Source organism: Cottoperca gobio, chromosome 8 (genome assembly GCF_900634415.1).
Source record: "Cottoperca gobio chromosome 8, fCotGob3.1, whole genome shotgun sequence".
NCBI lineage: Eukaryota > Metazoa > Chordata > Actinopteri > Perciformes > Bovichtidae > Cottoperca > Cottoperca gobio.
The window spans coordinates 15,763,469-15,782,322 of NC_041362.1; the positions used below are offsets into that span (position 1 = coordinate 15,763,469).

Sequence of the window (18,854 nt, forward strand, 5' to 3'; positions counted from 1 at the left end):
CATTCATTCAAGGGACTGTTCACCCCAAAATCAAAACATCTGCGCGGTGATACGGTTGGAGGCTGTAGAAAATAGTTCCAACATGAAACTGCTCACGACAAGCTCTGTGGTTTATCTTCAGTAACCAGGTCATGATGTCTGTAAAGAGACTTTACTGTTGAGTTTTTCAAATGTATTTTATTGGCCGCTTTGAGCAGCACAAGGCGAGAGCCACTTAGTTCCATTATATTGAGAGGCAGACGTTTCTGCGGATGATATCTCCAACTATCAGCAACTCACACCAAAACAATCTACATTGATGAATAACTACAGTTAAGAGGACAAATATGTATTTTTCATTTTGGGGTAAACTCTCCCTTTTAAGAGAACAAATACAACAGTATTTATAGTTATGTTAGCTAGCATCGCAGCTACTACAACTAGAAAGTGTAATTTTACTTAATTCCACATTTAGTTTTACAATAATTGAAACCTATATTAATTGATTTTTGCCATTTGGGGGCAGTGCAACAAGATGTAAACACAACATATTAATACCTAAGTTGATATTGTTAGCAAAGAGCTGACACAGCAACATTGGCATTCATTTGGAGCTGTGTTTCAAGACACCTGATGAATGTTAGAACCAATATTCACTCTCCTTTTAGCTGTTTTTTTATCTCAACTAACTCCTGGGACAAAATATCTGACTATTTAGAATGCTAAATGCTTCGCTGCGTAACCCAGCTAATCGCTACTTTTGTTTGTCTTCCATACAGCTCTGTGCCGCTAGCATGTAGTGGTTTTAACAGAGCTTTGTTTCTAAAAACTTGGTCAATAAGAGTCTGAAGCAAAAGAGTAAAGTTGCGGTCCATAAAAACCAAAACGGTGCTGAAAGAAGCTAAAAAGAAAACCTCCATAAAGCTGTGAGACGTACATTTCATCCATTGTTAATGTACAAATATTAATCAGAGCAGCTTTAATGCAGTCTTGTAGAGAGGCTCAGTGTCAATGTCTAGTTATAATACCTTCAATACATCAGTAAATGGACTGCATTAGAGCGCTTTTCCAATCTTTCCAATCACTCAAAGCGCTTTACAACCTGTCAGCACACACGTACACACACACACACACACACACACACTATAAACACACATGCAAGAGCGACACACACACAGGTGGGCTCTCCATCGTTGACGTGAGAACGCAGCTTCACCCACTCCTCCCCCCAGTGTAGAGACACTAACTGAGACACACACATAGAATATAGCACTTTACAGAACCATGAGAGCAAAGGTAAAGACACAACCGAAGCTCCGTACCTGACAGTTGCACATAAAAAACACTTTCGAGTGTACATTCAAAGTCTGCAGACAAACAATACATTCAAAGCATGCTAACAGTAAAAACATACTTAGTGTGCAGGCTAAAATCCACTAGTACAAGTGAAGTGATCAATCCTAAGACTACATTGATTAAGACTATTTGTGATGTTAAAGACTCTTTTAATTATTTAAGACTTTAGGAGCTCTGTCTGGGCCTTTTCATTAAGACTTTCCCCGAGGAGCCTGAGCTCATTATTCCTCAGTCAAGTGTCCTCTGGAGGGCTGAATTGGTGTGTGTCACTCTGTGGGAGCACAAAGACAAGACAGACTGAACAATACTGTGCTGTCAAAGATGATATGACCAGAAAGATGATACTCCTCTGTTTATTTGCCTACGTGCTAACGGTATGTGTGTGTCTCTTTCCCTCTCTACCCGTCTTGTCTTCCACTGGAAGGCTTAGTGACCTGGACGATCTCCACCGAGGTGAAGCCCTTGTTGGTGGAGGCTCGGTTCCTCATCCTCATTTTATTTAGGCTCTTCTCTGTCACTTCTGCACGCTCCTCAGCGTCATCCAGCTCATGGATCGTCTTCCTGTATTTAGACAGGCTGCTGTTGGCCTGCTCCTCCTACAGTGACACAGAGAGGTTATGTTATGTTACAAAATGTCTTACACAATGTCTCCAGCATGCTCTCTAACATTTCTGCTTTTGAGGAAATAAAAGGAAGTGTCCTATTTTTGACATATTAATAATAATAATAATAATAATAATAATAATAATAATAATAATAATAATAATAATAATAATAATGTTTATTTGTATAGCACCTTTCATACAAAGTGCTTCACAGCAAAAACATAACAATTAGTACAAGATTAGACAGAATAAGAGCCTTTACAGTACAATAATCACAGTGTTGATGTAAATTAGTCTGAAGTACCATTATAAAAATAGCAGAATTAAAATAGTATAAAATAACATTGGAAATCATGCTTAGTTTCCCTATCTGTGTCGTAATTAACGACCCTACTGCCGGGAAATCACATTCATCACAGCATTCTTGTAAATGTTTTAAACTATCAGTGTCATGAGCCCTCTCCCTGCCTGGTAACACCACTAATTGTTTTCAATTACCTCCACCTGTCTCTGCTCCACCCTCGTTAACTTACCAGCTGCACTGCATTTACTACTCATCATGCCCTGTATAGAAAGCCCTGTTTTTCAGTCCACACTTGTCAGATCATCTGCAAGCCTACATCGGAATCCTGCCTGCCTGCCTGCCTGCCTGCCTGCCTGCCTGCCTGCCTGCCTGCCTGCCTGCCTACCTGCCTGCCTACCTGCCTGCCTACCTGCCTCTCCAGCCCCGGTAACCCCGACTTGCCTTACGACTACGAGTTTAGAATATCCCTGAACTGTACTACTGCCGTGCCTCATTAGGTCCTTGTGTGTGTGTTCAATAAAACCTTGATCTCGAAATTGCGCTCCTGGGTCCTCGTCTGTCTGTCCTGACAATCAGAGCCATATTTTGAAAGCATGAGAGCCAGTTATTCTCCAATACACATTTATCAGAGAAACGTCCTCTTGTTCCCGTGGTAACAGTCTATTTGATCTCAGGTTTTTCTAAAATACACACTCTAAAATGTATCTCAGGTACCTTTACACATTCAATGTTATATTGACATATTTTTTTATATTCTACTCTATTGGGATCCAAGTAGTATAATTCAAAGTGGCACGATTTAAAATAATTGTTCAGCATTTTGGGAAATATGCTTGTTAGATGAGAAGATTGATACAACTACTCATATTTATCGGCTAAATATAATGCTGCCGCAACTATATTAGCTTCACAGGTGTTAGCAATCAGCTAGTTCTTAGCCGGGAAAGTTGCAGCTCCCCTGGCTCATAAAACGGCAAATTGTTTTTTTGTACAGATTAAACAAACAAGATATGAAGTGTAACTTTATGAACTTTAGAGTTTGCTTTTTGGACCAAGCCAGGCTAAATGTTTCCACTTCTTTCCAGTCTTTATGCTAAGCTAAGCTAACTAGCTGCTGACTGTAGCCTCATCTAAGCTACAGACATGAGGGGTATCATCTTCTCATCTAACGCTCTGCCAAAAAGCCATTAAGGAAATCTTCCAAAATGTAAAAACAAATCCTCTAACTATGTAGATATAACACCAAAGAACGCCACCAATCCGACTCACAACGTCCTCTTTCTGCCGTTTGTAGGACTTGAGCTTGTTCTGGAGATTCTCCACCAGCTCCTGCATACGCTGATTGGTCTTGTGATCCTCCTCCGTCTGGAAGATCAGCTCTTTGAGTCGTCGCTCTCCCTTACGCAGATTTTTCACTGTCTCCATGTGATGCTTCTGCTCCTGGTCCAGCTCATTCTCCACCTCCTTGATCTAAGCAAATAATCAACACAATATATGGATTAAGGCTTCGGGCAAGGTGTCTGTACGGGTATCTGACCTGTTCACATTTTGTCACTTTTATGGTAACTCTATTGCCTGCTATGAACCCAGCGTCTCACCCTGGTTTCCAGTTTCTGGATGATGCGTTTCCCCGCCTTCAGAGCCTGCTGCTCAACCTCCTCCAGCTTCAGTCTGAGGTTCTGCTCCTGGTTCTTCTTGATCTTCTCCAGGTGGGAGCTCCGATCATGCTCCTGCTGAAGCTCCTCACACAGTCATGAACATTAATTCAAATCTGTTTCATGCAAATTATGCGATGGCGTATTAGGGCCATTGTAGGTAAAAATCAATAAATTATGGAGGGGGGTAATACTAGAAGACAAAAACTCTTAAATTTACGAGAAAGAACGAGAAAGCTTGATCCAACCTTGCTAAATACTTTTCTTGTAACTTTGTGAGTTTTTTCTCATGAATTTAACACTATAATAATAATCACTTAATAATCTCAGAGAATATAAAATAAATTCTCTTAAATTTGGGACTTTAGTCTCAGAAATAACTTTTTTCTCTGAATATTACCCCCCTGACCTGGCTCCGTAATTTCTGGTTTTAACTACTATGGCCCTAGTAAGCAGTCATGATATTATGCCTTTACTGTGACATTATTTAATTGTGCCCAATGTTGACACTTTGTTAGGGGGGGGGAGGTTGTGTGTGTGGTCATGCAGTTTACATCAGTCACAGCTTTCTTGGCTCTCATCAGCAGAGCGAAACTCTGAGATCAGCTCTTCATTCTCACTGGACAATCGGGCGAGGTCGGCCTCCAGTTTTCTCGTCAGGATAGTCAGACTTTGGTTCTGAAATCAGTTGATATTATAGGATTAACCAGTCTACTAGAGACAATGACCGCGGCAACAAGTCAAAATAAATAACTAAGAATTAATAAACCATCAATTTCTTATATATGTGTACTTCAACTGCGTGTGTGAGTGTGTGTGTGCACTCTTTACAAATGCTTGTTCTTGTGTCTGTTTTCTAACCTGGTGACTTCAAACTCCTCCTCCTTCTCATGGATTCTGCGGTCGATGTCGGCCTTGACCTGAGCGAGCTCCAGCTGAACACTACCAGCTTACCTTCCTCCACCTGATCTCACACACACACACAGACACACACACACACACATTTTACACATTTTGACAACTAGAAAATAAACTATAAACTATGGACAGAGGCAAATATCCCTTGTTTGAACCCGTGTGGTTTCCCCATCAAATCCTCCTGCCATTATTTTCTCCAAAATTTGTTTTCTAAAATTGTTCTACAGTCAGAACTCACACATTCAAAAAGAGGCTCTTTGTACCTCCAGTGTAGATTCAGCCTCCTCCAGAGCCAGCTGCAGCTCCTCCTTCTCCACCTCCAGTTTCTTCTTAGCCTTCTGCAGCTGGTAAGGCGCTGCGACCTCCTTCCCCAAGCTGGTCAACCAACTCTTTAATCTCCTCTGTGGGGAGAGAGGGCACATTGTCAAGCAAGAAGACATGAGCGACAAGACTGCACACTTTCTGATCTCCTGCAGTGTCAGTAGCAGTTAGAAGCTACCTGTGAGGGTTTTGTTTTCCTTGCGGACGGTCTCTATGTGATCCTGGCTCTCCTCGTAGGCCGTCTTCAACTTGTAGAGATCCATCATGTAGGAGCGGCTCTCCTTGTGTCCAGTTCCAGTTGCGTGTGTGCGAGTGTGTGTACCCTCTCCAGGTCTATGGTGAGGTCCTCCACCTCTCCCTGCAGCCTCTGCTTGACCTTATCCAAGCTGCCAGCTCTGGCTTAGGCCGCCTCCGCTGCCTCCTCAGCCTCCTGGAGACACACTGCAAGTTTGCGCCTGGAGGAAAGTGGGTGGAGGGAAAGAGAGGGAGAGGTGACCGTGGGATTACATTACAAATTATCGAGACAACTACCATGTTTAATTTATTAAGACTGATATAACAAACCTTTGGCTCTACTTTGTTAGTTGCTGCAAAAAAAAAAAAAAACTCTATTTAACCTACTTGGTCTCCTCCAGCTCTTCAGTGCGGTGGATGGCGTCTGTCTCATACTTGCTCCTCCAGGAGGTGACGTCGGCGTTGAGCTTGGACACGAGGCGCTGCAGCTCCCCGCGGGATTCTGACTCCTCCTCCAGCTGCTCCTGCAGCAGGGGGAGGTCGTGCCGGGTCTTGGCCAGGCCCACCACCGCTGTGTTACGACCCTGCAGAATGGGAGTGAGGCCTTAGGAGGTGTTTTAAAGGCAACAAAAAGACTAAAACTAACAGGGACTAAAAGAGGACAGATAATCGCCTAAAGGTCAGAGAAATTAATAATTATCTCCTCTCACACCACAAAACGCCAATGTGGCCATAAGCAAGGCACCTACTGAGACTGTGGCTGAACTGTGCAGCTCTCAGCTGTGAAAATGTGTAAAATGTATTACACCTTCCTTCTAAGTAAAGGTTAAACGAGTGAGTGTGTGTTTGTGGTAACTTCTACCTTGTTCTCCTCATCCACCTGTCGCTTGAGCTCGTCGATCTGCAAGGTGAGGGAAGCCTTCAGCCTGGTCACCTGCGTCAGTTTACTCTGCACGTCCTCCAATTCCCTGCTCAGATCATAGTTCTCCACTACACACACACAAAAATACGAATATATATATATAGAATTTCTGAGATTAAAGTGGTAAAGAAAACTTGAATATATATATATATATATTTTAATAGATTATAAAGTCATATATTTGAGAAAAACCCCAGAAATTCTCAGAGAATAAACTTGAATGTACTCTGAGGTTAAAGTGGTAAATTAACGAGAATAAACTCACAAATTTTGAAAGATAAAACTTGAATATTCTCTAAATGTATAAAGTCACACATTTATGAGAAAGGTTGTTGCTTTACATTGCAAGGCTGGATTAACTTCATCACACCACACAACTACAACAGTGTCGTACACAAAAAGAAAATAATGTGAAAACATCCAAGAAACAGTGTGTGTGTGTGTGTGTGTGTGTGTGTGTGTGTGTGTGTGTGTGTGTGTGTGTGTGTGTGTGTGTGTGTGTGTGTGTTCTCACTTGTCAGATGGATTTTGGCAGTGTTGATCTCAGTCTAAGTGCGTTCCATCTAAACCAAGCGAGCATTGGCCTTTGCCAGGTTGTCCGAGTGCTTCTTCCTCAGCCCCTCCGCCGTGGCCTTTGATTGGAGCGCTGCCTCCTCCAGCTCCCGCCTCAGCTTCAGCAGGTCTGTCTCCCGCTTCCTGTTCTGGTCAATCTAAAGGGTGTCAGGGTTTAAAAGGACTGAAGTCAAAGTTTTCCAACCGCAATTAAAACTGAGGTTTTACTTCCCTCTGAGTGATTGACAGCTGTCAGTCACACTCACCTGGGCAATGGTGGCTCCTCCCGCCTCCTCCAGCCTATCACTGATGTCCTCCAGATCTCGTGATAGCTCTGCCCTCTGCTTCTCCACCTTTCAGGGGACAGACAGAGAACCAACTTTATTCTCTAACTGACATAATTAATGTTCCCCCTGTCTGCTTATTTATACTCGTCAACATGTGAATACATAATTGTAATTCTGCAGAAGAGGTTACCTTGGCTCTCATGGCTCGCTCAGCTTCTAGCTCTTCCTCCAGCTCCTCAATGCGGCCCTGAAAAGTATGACAAAAGTGTGCAGATGTATTCGACAATCATAACATACACATAATACTGCTTCACCTGAAGACACTTATCATATACACTTCCAAACTGTTGAGGGTTACATTACACAATAAAGCCACAGGTTTATTTCCATTAATCCTCTGGGGGGACGAGATGCCTAGCCGAGCACAAATACAGTATCCATTTAATCACATAAAAGAAAACAACATAAAAGGACGATACTAAGTTAACTTGTGCAAGGTTTGTTCAGAGTCCCTACTGTAAAATACTATTTTGTCATATTTTGTATAGCCTGTTTAAAGATGTCCTCTGCTTCAATGAGTTTAAGAGAAAAGTGGAAAAGTGCAAACACCAATAAATATCTCTAAAATCAGATCATTTATCATCCTCCTTCGTCAACCCCTTATTTTCCCCCCTACGTCCTGACCTTACGCACGAGATGAATAAACCGACAGACCAACGTGTCCTTCCCAGAGCCACCAGAGCGGTTTGAAATATTTACAAATTCAGCTCAACATTATCAGGAACAACATCTACAAAGATTGCTCAAGTCTATGCTTCTCCTTGTGTGGTGCTCCTAATAGCTTAATAGCACCTCCTAGCTAGTTGTCTTCATTGACCAACATGTTAAACCACAGAAGAAGAAGCGAATGAAATCAGCTTGTGTCGTGCTTCATGGAATAAAAGCCTCAAACCGCAAACCTGGTGTTCTTTGAGCTTGCGGCCGAGCATGGAGCTGAGAGCCTGTTCGTCCTCCAGCTTCGAGTTCATGTTGTTGATCTCAAAGTCTCTCCTGGATAAATACACAGAAACAGACACAGCAGGGGAATCAGAAACTACCAAGACACCGTGAGACACACACACACACACACACACACACACACACACACACACGCACACACACGCACACACACACATATTACGAGTGATAAGAGTTTGTTTTTTTATGTTAAATGCACAGGAAGTCAGACATCAAGATACTTTTAAAGCTTTATCGAGCTTAGCGTTCTCCATCTTATTCAGGTTTTCAATGGTCATCTTCAGGTCTCCCTTTGCCTTCCTCCTCGCTTTCTCCAGCTCCGCCCTGATTCTCTTCTCCTGCTTCCAGCTGTCCTCCAACCACACACACACACACACACACACACACACACTGAGACACACACTGAGACACACACAGAGACACACACTGAGACACACAATGAGACTATTCAGCTGCAGATCTGCACATATTCCTGCTCCACAGAGACTCAATAAGTCACAAAGACAAAGATCTTTTCAGGTCACATACCTCGTTCACTTGGGAGTTGAGCTTGCTGTTGGTCTTGGTCAGATGGTGAACTTTGTCTTCTTCTGTTTGGAGATCCTCCAGAGTTTTCTGATTAAATTAGACAAATATTAAACTCAAAAAGCATAAAAAGGGTGATTTAAAATGTTAGTTTAGGTGTGTGTTTGTCTACCTGTTGCAGTTCCTCCAGAGCTCTCTTCTTCTTCCCTTCTGCAGCCGAGCGATATGTTCTTCTCGCTGACTCAGAGTTCACACCCTGAAGTCCAGACCCTAAACACACCATTGAACAGAATTCAGTTGTCAAGTCTAAATCTTACATCGTATTTCCTGCCTTTGTGTCCTTTCATCCAGATATCTCCAAATCCAGACAATATTAAGTGGAAAAATTACATCTCCACAGCTGCTATACTTAATTCCCTCTACATGTTTCTTCTTCTCAGTCTTGGCCAGTGTGGACTCCAGAGACTCCAGGTCTCTCTTCAGCTCAGTCAGTTCCCCCTCCAGCTGCCTCCTCTGGCCATGGAGGGAGGATGTGTTGCCTTCCTCTTGCTCCAGGCGCTGACGTAGATCCTAAATTCACAGTTATTTTAGACGCAGCTGAGTTTTTGCATCCCAAACTCTCCAATACCTAATTGTACACATATTTCAGATTCTTATTAAGATCATCTGGAATGCTTCAAACATTAATGTAAAGATAATGTAATATTATCAGTCATCGCTTATAGTATTAAACTGTTATTCTTCTATTAGATTGTCTGCAACACTCAATTTTGTAGAAATCACAGCTGATACTTGTTTGTTGCTGTATTAGTACAATGTGATACATGCCCATACTGCTAAATATTAAGTAGGTGAATACACAATATGATATGGTTTATATATAACATATGACCTGCACTGACTCCTCCATCTGGACCTTTTGGTGCATCAGCTGGGTGCAGCGCTCCTCCGCGTCACCCAGCGTGTCCCGCTCCTGTGGGGAGACAAGGGGATAAAGTATGTTTATGTGTGTATGTAGTGTGTTTATAACTATAAAGGTGCAATGAATGAAAAATGGGGGAAATGTTTGCATTTTAAGGACACAAGAAAAATATAACCACATCATTTTACGAATGAAAATATAAATAACTACAATGTCACGTCAATATAGATAAATATAACTGATAATGCAACTTTTGAAATTGTGTTTCATGTCATGGAAAATTGAGCACCGACATTTCTTGCTTTTTCTTTGGATTTGGAAACAATGGCGCAGCTTGAGAAATAGGTTTTAAAAAAACGTTTTTATTGTGCAGCAGATGGAATATTTGTTCATCTACGGTTAGAGGAGGCTTTAAGGATTCTGGCAATACCTTCAGAACAGCAGTGAGTGTTGTTAAACGGCCCTTTGGGTTTTTCAGAGATTGTATTTATTTTTTAGAATAACGACGTGACTCGAATGTAATGGAAATACACAAGAGGCCCAAACTGGGGCGAGAGATTTCTGTGAACCTTCACATCAAAGAATATCAAACGAAAAAGAGAATCAGAGGATTTTACACGGGTGATACAAATCTTCCTTTGACTGCTTGCTAGAAGCCTGTACAGAAGAGGTATTTTGACCTCATGTTTTACTTCCTGCACATAAATATTTGCTAATAGACTACAATAATTCCAATCACACGGCAAAATAACAAGGTGTCAATAGCACTGTGTGCGGACGTGCACTTACTGCAGCCAGCGCCAGGGCCAGGTCGTCCTTCTCCTGTGACAGAGAGTCCATCTTCCCCTCCAGATCTTTGATCCTGCCCTCCTGCTCTTTGACCTTCTCCACTGCCACCCTCAGCTCCTCTTCCTTTGCCTTGAAGGTCTCCAAACCTCACAAACCTCCATTAAAGTATTATCAGCTAAATCTACTTAAAGTATGAAAAGTAAAAGTAGTCATTGTGCAGTAAAATGTTCCCTTTCAGTGTTTCACTATATTTTATGTTTTTGGATTAATTTTTCAGCTACATTAATGGGTATGTTTTCTTGCTGTATATGTTTATGGTTGTGCTCATTTTAACTCCTTAATATATTGTCGGGTAGTTAAATCTATAGAAATGCATCATATTGTATAATATCATCAAAAAGTCAACTTTTCATGATCTCAGGTGTTTTTATTTGTTTATTTAGCTTAAGAAGTAGGAAAATGTTCTCAACACATAAAGAAAACACTTAATTCTTCAGTTTATCACAAACATTGTTTTTTTACTGAACATGAAGAGTATGACAAATTGTAATCTGAAGTAAGAAGTAAGAAGAACAATATTTTCCTGTTAAATGTAATGGATTAGAGGAAAATAATCACGTAAAATACAAGTCGAATTTGTACTTAAGTGAGCTGTGTGTGAGCGTGTGAATTACCCTCTCCAGCAGGTCGATGCAGGCTTGCAGGTCCAGGCCGAAGTCGATGAAGACCTAGTCGATGCCCTCCTTCTTGTACTCTTCCTGCTCCAGCACAAACATGTGGTGGTTGAAGAACTGCTGCAGCTTCTCGTTGGTGAAATTGATGCACAGCTGCTCGAAGCTGTTGAACTAGAGATGAAGACAGAGTCGGAAACACGGGAGGGTGAGAGGATGAGATAACTGGACTAATAATGTCACGGACAAGACATGATCATATTTCATCCAGCGTCTTTATTCAAGTCTCACCTCAAAGATCTCAAACCCAGCGATGTCCAGCACTCCTATGAAGTGCTGCCGCTGCATCTTGGTGTCCAGGGTCTTTTTGATGTGGGTAACCATCCACTTGAACATGCGGTCATAGATGGCCTTTGCCAGAGCACCAATGGAGTACACACACTGGTCCTGGGTCTGACCTGACATTTGACCTTGAAGGATGTTTCCCAGGACAGTTGCTGCCTTGCCTCCCCTCAGATTAGACCGGATCGGATCCTTATTGCTCCTCGCCGCTCACTGACGGGAGGATGTTTCCCCTCGACAGTTGCTGCCTTGGTGAAACGGCCTCCGACGCTCGCTGTTTCAACGCACTCTATCGACAGTCCCACTGAAGCACGCCCTTTCCCTGGCGCAAGGGAGTGGTGCGGAGTGGTTATTCCATATTAACTGGACTGGACTTGTGGTCATTTTAAACCTGAACTATTGCTTGACACATTCAACATTATTTTAACTTATTTATTAACGAGGTGTTTTAAAAGTAATGTTGTAATAAAAGTCAATCATTTTATAGGTTTCTTGGTGTCATTCTCGCTGTGTTGGTGTGGCCGGGAATCCGAACCTTTTAGATAAATGAGATGTTAGCGGGTCCAAAGAGAAATACACATAATGAGATAGGGACCGGTAAAAGGAGAAAAAGATCAAGAGAAAGGCTGGAGAGAGAGAGAGAGCCAGCTGGACTTTTTATACCTTCAGTGGAATCCACATCAGCTTGCTCCTCTCTGGCTTTCTGTTTGAACTTCATGTTGCCGAAGTGCATTATGCCTCCAGTCAACTTGTACACACTCATCTTCTCCTCAGGAGTGAAGCCCAGGACATCAAAGGCTTCCTTTTATGGACACACACATACTAGAGAGAGAAGACAGAGAGAATATCAGTACTGCACAACAGTTACACAAAGAGAGGCAATAGCACCATCAGCAGGCTCATTAAAATAATTTCTCATCGGTCATGCAAAGACGTTTGTCAGTCTTTATTACTGATTCAAAGTCAAAGCACAGTACGAATAAGTCCGCTCACACAGAAATAACTATGAACTCACATCAGTGAGCAGCAGTTCCTCGCCATCATCCATATCGTCCATCACAGTGACTCGCTGACACACCCACACATACTGTTTGGGGTCGGGCTTCAGCATCAGAGCCTCTGAAGGACAAAGTATCAAACATAATAATAAGATAATAATCATTTGTTACCCCGAAAGCAAGTCCCAATGTTTAATACTGGATGTTATTAATTAATACCAACAGAATGTTTATTTTGATGGTTCCCAACATTTGTGAGACATATGCTACCCCCACAGACCTGTCAGATGAACTCAAGTAGACCTTCATTAATACCACATTGATTATAAACTGGATGCTATTTAACTCTATTGATAATATGTTATAATATTTTTTCACACAATTGAACTGTCAATATGTCAATCAATGTGTTTTCATTCATACTAGTTCATAGGCCTACTGCTATGCATACTACTAGTGTTGGATACTAACTGTTTCAACTGTTTATGTGTGATTCTTCAACTATCGTCATTTTTATGTCCCTGGCAGAAATAAGAAAAACTAAAACACATTTCCTATTTTTTATTTTTGTGACACTCACTTAACACCAAAAGGAACAAACACAAATTAAATCATAGACCAGTCATTATTTTTATTACATAAAAAGTGACCTTTTATGTGTTGTTCTTGCTGTATATCACTATTCAAACCTGCTAAGTTTTGAATTTAATATTGACCTAATATTAATTGTATGTGCAAATGATACATAAATGGCCATTTTAATTAAATGTATCATGTGTTGTAAGATATATTAGCATTTTATGTCTTTTATTTAATAGAAAGAACACCTGTCCCTTGGGGTCCCTGTCATTTCCATCACACCATGCAAAATGTGAATTTGGTGAGTTTTTTAAAAAGTTTTTAAACTTGGTGATCACAGCCATAGTCATGTGACAGGAGAGCACATGGCTGCAGCACAAAGACAGCTCCATGAAGGGAAGTGATACAAGATAGAATCAAGTTAAATATTTGGTCAATCGAAAATATGTTTATTGGCTGTCATTTCCAAATCGCTCATATATCCTTTACATTTAGAAATAATAAGAAAAACAACATTTGGTATTGTCTATTTTGTGTTTATTTAATGCTAGCTCTAAAGCAGAAGTTAGCATGCTAAAATGTGTGAAAACGTAATTTCCACAACATTAATTTCCATCACTTTGACACAGGATGTAGAAATATAACCATATTGAAACATTTCTCTAAATACATTACATTTTTTCTAAAACGTTCCAGACCAAAATGGTCCGTAGTTGAAGAATCACCCTTATACATTACTTTAAGCTAACTATTGTAACTGTTCATACATTACTTTAAGCTAACTATTGTAACTGTTCATACATTACTTTAAGCTAACTATTGTAACTGTTCATACATTACTTTAAGCTAACTATTGTAACTGTTCATACATTACTTTAAGCTAACTATTGTAACTGTTTATACATTACTTTAAGCTAACTATTGTAACTGTTCATACATTACTTTAAGCTAACATTTTTCAACCGTTTATCCATTAGCCCACTTTTAGCAATTGTAACCATTTATCCACCACTGTTAGCTACTTTTCACATAGGCTACTGTAAATTGAAACATGTGGTGTCCAGGTGTTACAGCTGACACAATATGTAGGTCCAGATTTCTTTTAAATCGTCATTTCTATTTCTTCAAATCAGACTCATCAATCTTGCACATTTTTCAACACTTAAGGTGTGTCCAGCAGTGAAAAGTGAGTCTCTAGTTTGTCATTTCTGCTTACATTCACTTTGATTTCATATGAATTAGTGACATTGCAGCTTCATCTGTCTCACCTATGTGTTCTGGCTTCCTTCCAGACAGGAGTTGGTAGAAGATGTGGTATCCTCTCTCTGTAGCCTGCTGGGAAATCACTCTTGATTTCTCTAGCAGATCTGAAGAAAATAAACAGTTTTTAAGGATGCTAATTATATTCATGTTACAGCTAATGTTTTTCCTACAAGATAACATCTTTTTTTCATTAAAAAATAACATTTAAAAACCAAACCTTGGTAGTTTGGCAACGCAATGAAAGAACAAATCAATCAAATTCCCTCACAGCTCTCAATGTCGGCACCAGCCAGCTTAGCAGTCGGCCCAAAGTGGATGAACTTCCCCTAAAATAACACGTAACTATTATTCTCACATATTTACTGATTGTACTGTTGTCATCACATGGAAATTAATTATTTAATTTGAAATAAATGATCTGACAATGATCTTTGTATATGTGTCCATACAAAGCGTGAGGAGTTGTTGTTCCTGATGGTCTTGGCGTTGCTAAATGCTGCCAGCACTGGATTAGCCTGAATGATCTGGTCCTCCAGAGAGCCCTGAGAGAAGAGAAAAGAAGATGAATTTTCATGATGTTGTCAAAGAAGAAAAACAACAAATCCTGTCTATGCATACACAAACACAAATTTGCCTTGGAGTCAGAGGCTTTGCTCCCAGCCGCGCCAACATTGGCGAAGTACTGGATGACCTTCTTGGTGTTTTCAGTCTTGCCAGCACCAGATTCTCCACTGGAAGAGAGAAACAAATAAGTAGTTAATAATAGTGAGACATGCAGTCTACACCTTATATTTGTAAGGAACTTTCACGTGCAAAGAAAAATAAATGTTGTCCTTACATGATCAGCATAGACTGGTTCTCATGCTCTGCGATGACGGGACATAAAGAGGACAGGAGAGAAACAGAGAGAGTGTGAGAGAGATGAGGATAATTACTGCTGATTTCCCTCTGAGCAGATCAGTGGACTGCTGATGTTCTCTGTCAGCAGTATCAACGACACAGACAGCTGTCAGCTCTCCCCTGATGCCATATAATGGCTACAAATATTTTTCTGCTCCCTGAACAAATCATCACACGGCACACTGATTACACAGCAACTGCCCCACTCCCTTTTTCCACATAAAGAACAGTGTAATGACTTTGAAGCAACTCATCTCAAGGGTTTTGTTATCCCAAATCATCACATATCACTTGCATGTTACTTCTCCCATTTGCCAACTTTACCTCCCTCCCCTCACCCATCAGTGAACTATGACTGATTACGTCTTCCTTCCCTTTACTGCTGACCCCGGGGTCGCCCTCTCCTCACCCATCAGCATGTCGTGGTAGGCGTTGTCAGAGATGGCGAAGAGGTGAGGAGGAACTTCGTTGCGTTTCTTCCCCTTGTATACCTGAGCCACTTTAGCGCCATAGATGGGCAGCCATTTGTATGGATTGATCGTCACGCACAAGAGGCCAGAGTAGGTATAGAAGTGGAAAGTGAGAATATAAAGCTTTGAAGGACGCAGCAGAATAAAATGATCAACAAACTCAGTAATGTGAAAACAGATCTGGGTTAAAGGCACTTTTATGAGCTTTCCTTTCCTTTCCTCTTGTATATCTTTCTTACCTTTCATATATGCTTTAAAATAGAAAAGTCTGGTTCTATTAAGGGAAGAGCCCACAATTTGAACCCAAACCATGATCTTTTACTAAACCTAACCAAGTAGTCTTGTTTCAATTCACAGCGTGAACCACATTCTTAACAGTACGGGAGAAACATCATTGAGAATGCAATTTCGTTGTATAGGAATATAATTTGAAGGAGACATGGGTGTCCAGAGCCACAGAAGATAATGCAACTGTTGTCGCAGGCTGAGTAATACATGACAAATAAAGTGATACTTATGTGTAAAGTTGGTGCTGAACTTGCGCCACTTATCTTTTGGTTACCATAATAACATAGTTGCAATGTCTTTTGGGCCCAAAACAAAGTTTTCTACTTTCCTTGAGGACAGAGCTCTAAATTGTTTCTTATTGTTGTGATGTAACAGGCTTACATAGATCCTCATGCTGACGTAGCGGCTGCGCAGGTTTTCCAAGACGCTGGGCTCGTTGAGGAAAGTGAGGTTGGCCATGTCGCTGGCTTGGTAGAACTTAGGAGGGTTCATCTGCTGAACATCATCCATCCTCACAGTCACAGTCTGATCAAAAAGGGTAATCACACGTGATGAATACGATCACAGCGACATTATCAACATTATCTTACAGTGTTCTTGGTGGTACTTTGTCCCCATCTTCAGACTGAATCTCGCCAGCAATGACAGCCACCTTCTCATCTTTGATCCAGCAGGAGCACTTGATGTCGTATGGTTTATTCATAGCATCCAGGCGCTCCTTCTCAGTGGGAACCAGGAACAGCATGGGGTCCACATCGTCCCTGCACTCCTCTTTATAAGGCATAGCTGCTGCTGCTGCTTTTACTGCCAACAACGCAAACCAACTCACTACTCACTCACCTAGAGGTTGAGCAATGGAGAGAAAGCAGAGTGTGTTGGTAGTAAGAGGAAGGATATTGGCCATCAGTTAAAAAGGATCCAATATTTGACTCACATACTCACCAATGCAGGAGATGGAGGTACGCTAAGGAGGAATATGCGGGTGTGAGCTGAGGCCATGCTGTTTTATATCAGACCTTCTCCTTCCTGATATGGTCACAACTCTTAAACCAGCCATCACCACGAGGTCTCATCCCTCCGATCTGCCTGGCAATGCGAGATCTGGGAATTCTTCACTCTGCTTCTGTCTATTTAGGGTTTCTCTGAAAAGTCATCACTCGGGCCTAAACCATCTTCTCCACCTCTCCGCCCTCCCACACCTTAATTTTCATCCTACCGTGCCTCTGTTCTTAATTGTCAATTACTTTTTCTGCATTTGCCCATTGGGAATTTAGATGAGTAAGACATCTTAAAATAAAACCATTGACACGCAGAGACGAATACGGCCATTTTTCTTTGCTTTTCTTTCCTTCTTTTTTACAGTTCTCTTCATTCTGTTGCTCTACACACCAATTTCAAACCATTGACTGAACATAATGCACCTTTACTGTTACCAACTCATATCTATACGCTGAGTAATGTGTTTCCTATGTTATCTTGAAACAGTCCATTATAGAGTAGAGACCGCTAAAATAGATTTGGTTTCTAAGCAAAATTTGAAAGAGTATTGCCCAAGTAACATAGTGAAAAGAAAACTCTACTTGTTGGTGTCCACCAGAGCTTGTTGTGGCGCTTTCAGGGAAACTTCACTCTTTTAGCATTGTGTGTTGATCATATCCAGAATGTAGCCTCAATCTCGACTCAAAACTCTAGCAGCTGTTGCTCCTGTTCCCCAAAGTGACGCTAATCACACGCATAGAATCAGCCTCAGGACAGTTAATGGTTTGACTTTGTCCTAAAACTCTCTCCATATATTTCATCTTTTTTTTTTAAACACAGCTTTCTCAATCAATATTGTTGTTGATTTAAATTCTATAGAGACTATATTATGGCCTAGAGAATATTCTAGCATGTAACAATACATAAACTCTCTTTGACTGTTCTTATTTATCTTCTTTCTTTCTTTTTGCACCTTTTAATTTCTTCTTTTTCTATTTAAATCATTTTGCGAGAACTCACATTTGGCCACCCAATGGGATTTCCCAACTGTTCTGCGCAATGAATGACTTCATCTTCATTTACTGTGTGTGTGTGTGTGTGTGTGTGTGTGTGTGTGTGTGTGTGTGTGTGTGTGTGTGTGTGTGTGTGTGTGTATGTGTATGTGTGTGTGTATGTGTGTGTGTGTGTGTGTATGTGTGCGTGTGTGTGTGTGTGTGTGTGTGTGTGTACGTGTGTATGTGTGTGTGTGTATGTGTGTGTGTGTGTGTGTGTGTGTGTGTATGTGTGTGTGTATGTATGCGTGTATGTGTGTGTGTGTGTGTTTGTGTGTGTGTCCCAAGAGGTATAACTAAGTTTGTCTCTATGATTGGAATTATTTAAGTAGTTGTGAACACACTCAGTTGGTCTCAGGGGTTCCAACAGCATTTTCAATAACTCATACATACAGCATATAGACATATGTGCACACACACACACACACACACACACACACACACACACACGCACACACACGCGCACACACACACACACACACACACACATAATCATACTAACAGCTGTACATGACCGTTTCGGAGGGGTAAACAAATTTGTGTGTGTGTATGTGTCTGTTTCTGCCGATACTATGACCACCTGTGTCGTGTTGACACATGCATGGTACATGATACAACCTCACGTGGGAGTTAGACACAAAAAATGCTTCTATGAAGAGGAAGACTGAAAGATCTCAAAATCATTACTTCCACCTGTGTGTGTGTGTGTGTGTGTGTGTGTGTGTGTGTGTGTGTGTGTGTGTGTGTGTGTGTGTGTGTGTGTGTGTGTGTGTGTGTGTGTGAGAGAGTCTAGCCTCTGGAAGTGTGTGGTGTCCTGCGAGCCTTTTCACTGCTTATGTGGATTTACTATGTCCTGTAAACAGGCTGGTGAGAGGGTTCATTGTTCCACCAGCTAATACTGCAGCCGTGCAGCTAACCCCAGTGCTG

General features: G+C 41.2%; 1 pseudogene; it reads right to left on the reverse strand.

The window, feature by feature from the left end:
• Nucleotides 1-327: 327 nt before the first annotated feature.
• Nucleotides 328-16,681, reverse strand: LOC115011818 (myosin-16-like; annotated as a pseudogene).
• Nucleotides 16,682-18,854: the final 2,173 nt, after the last annotated feature.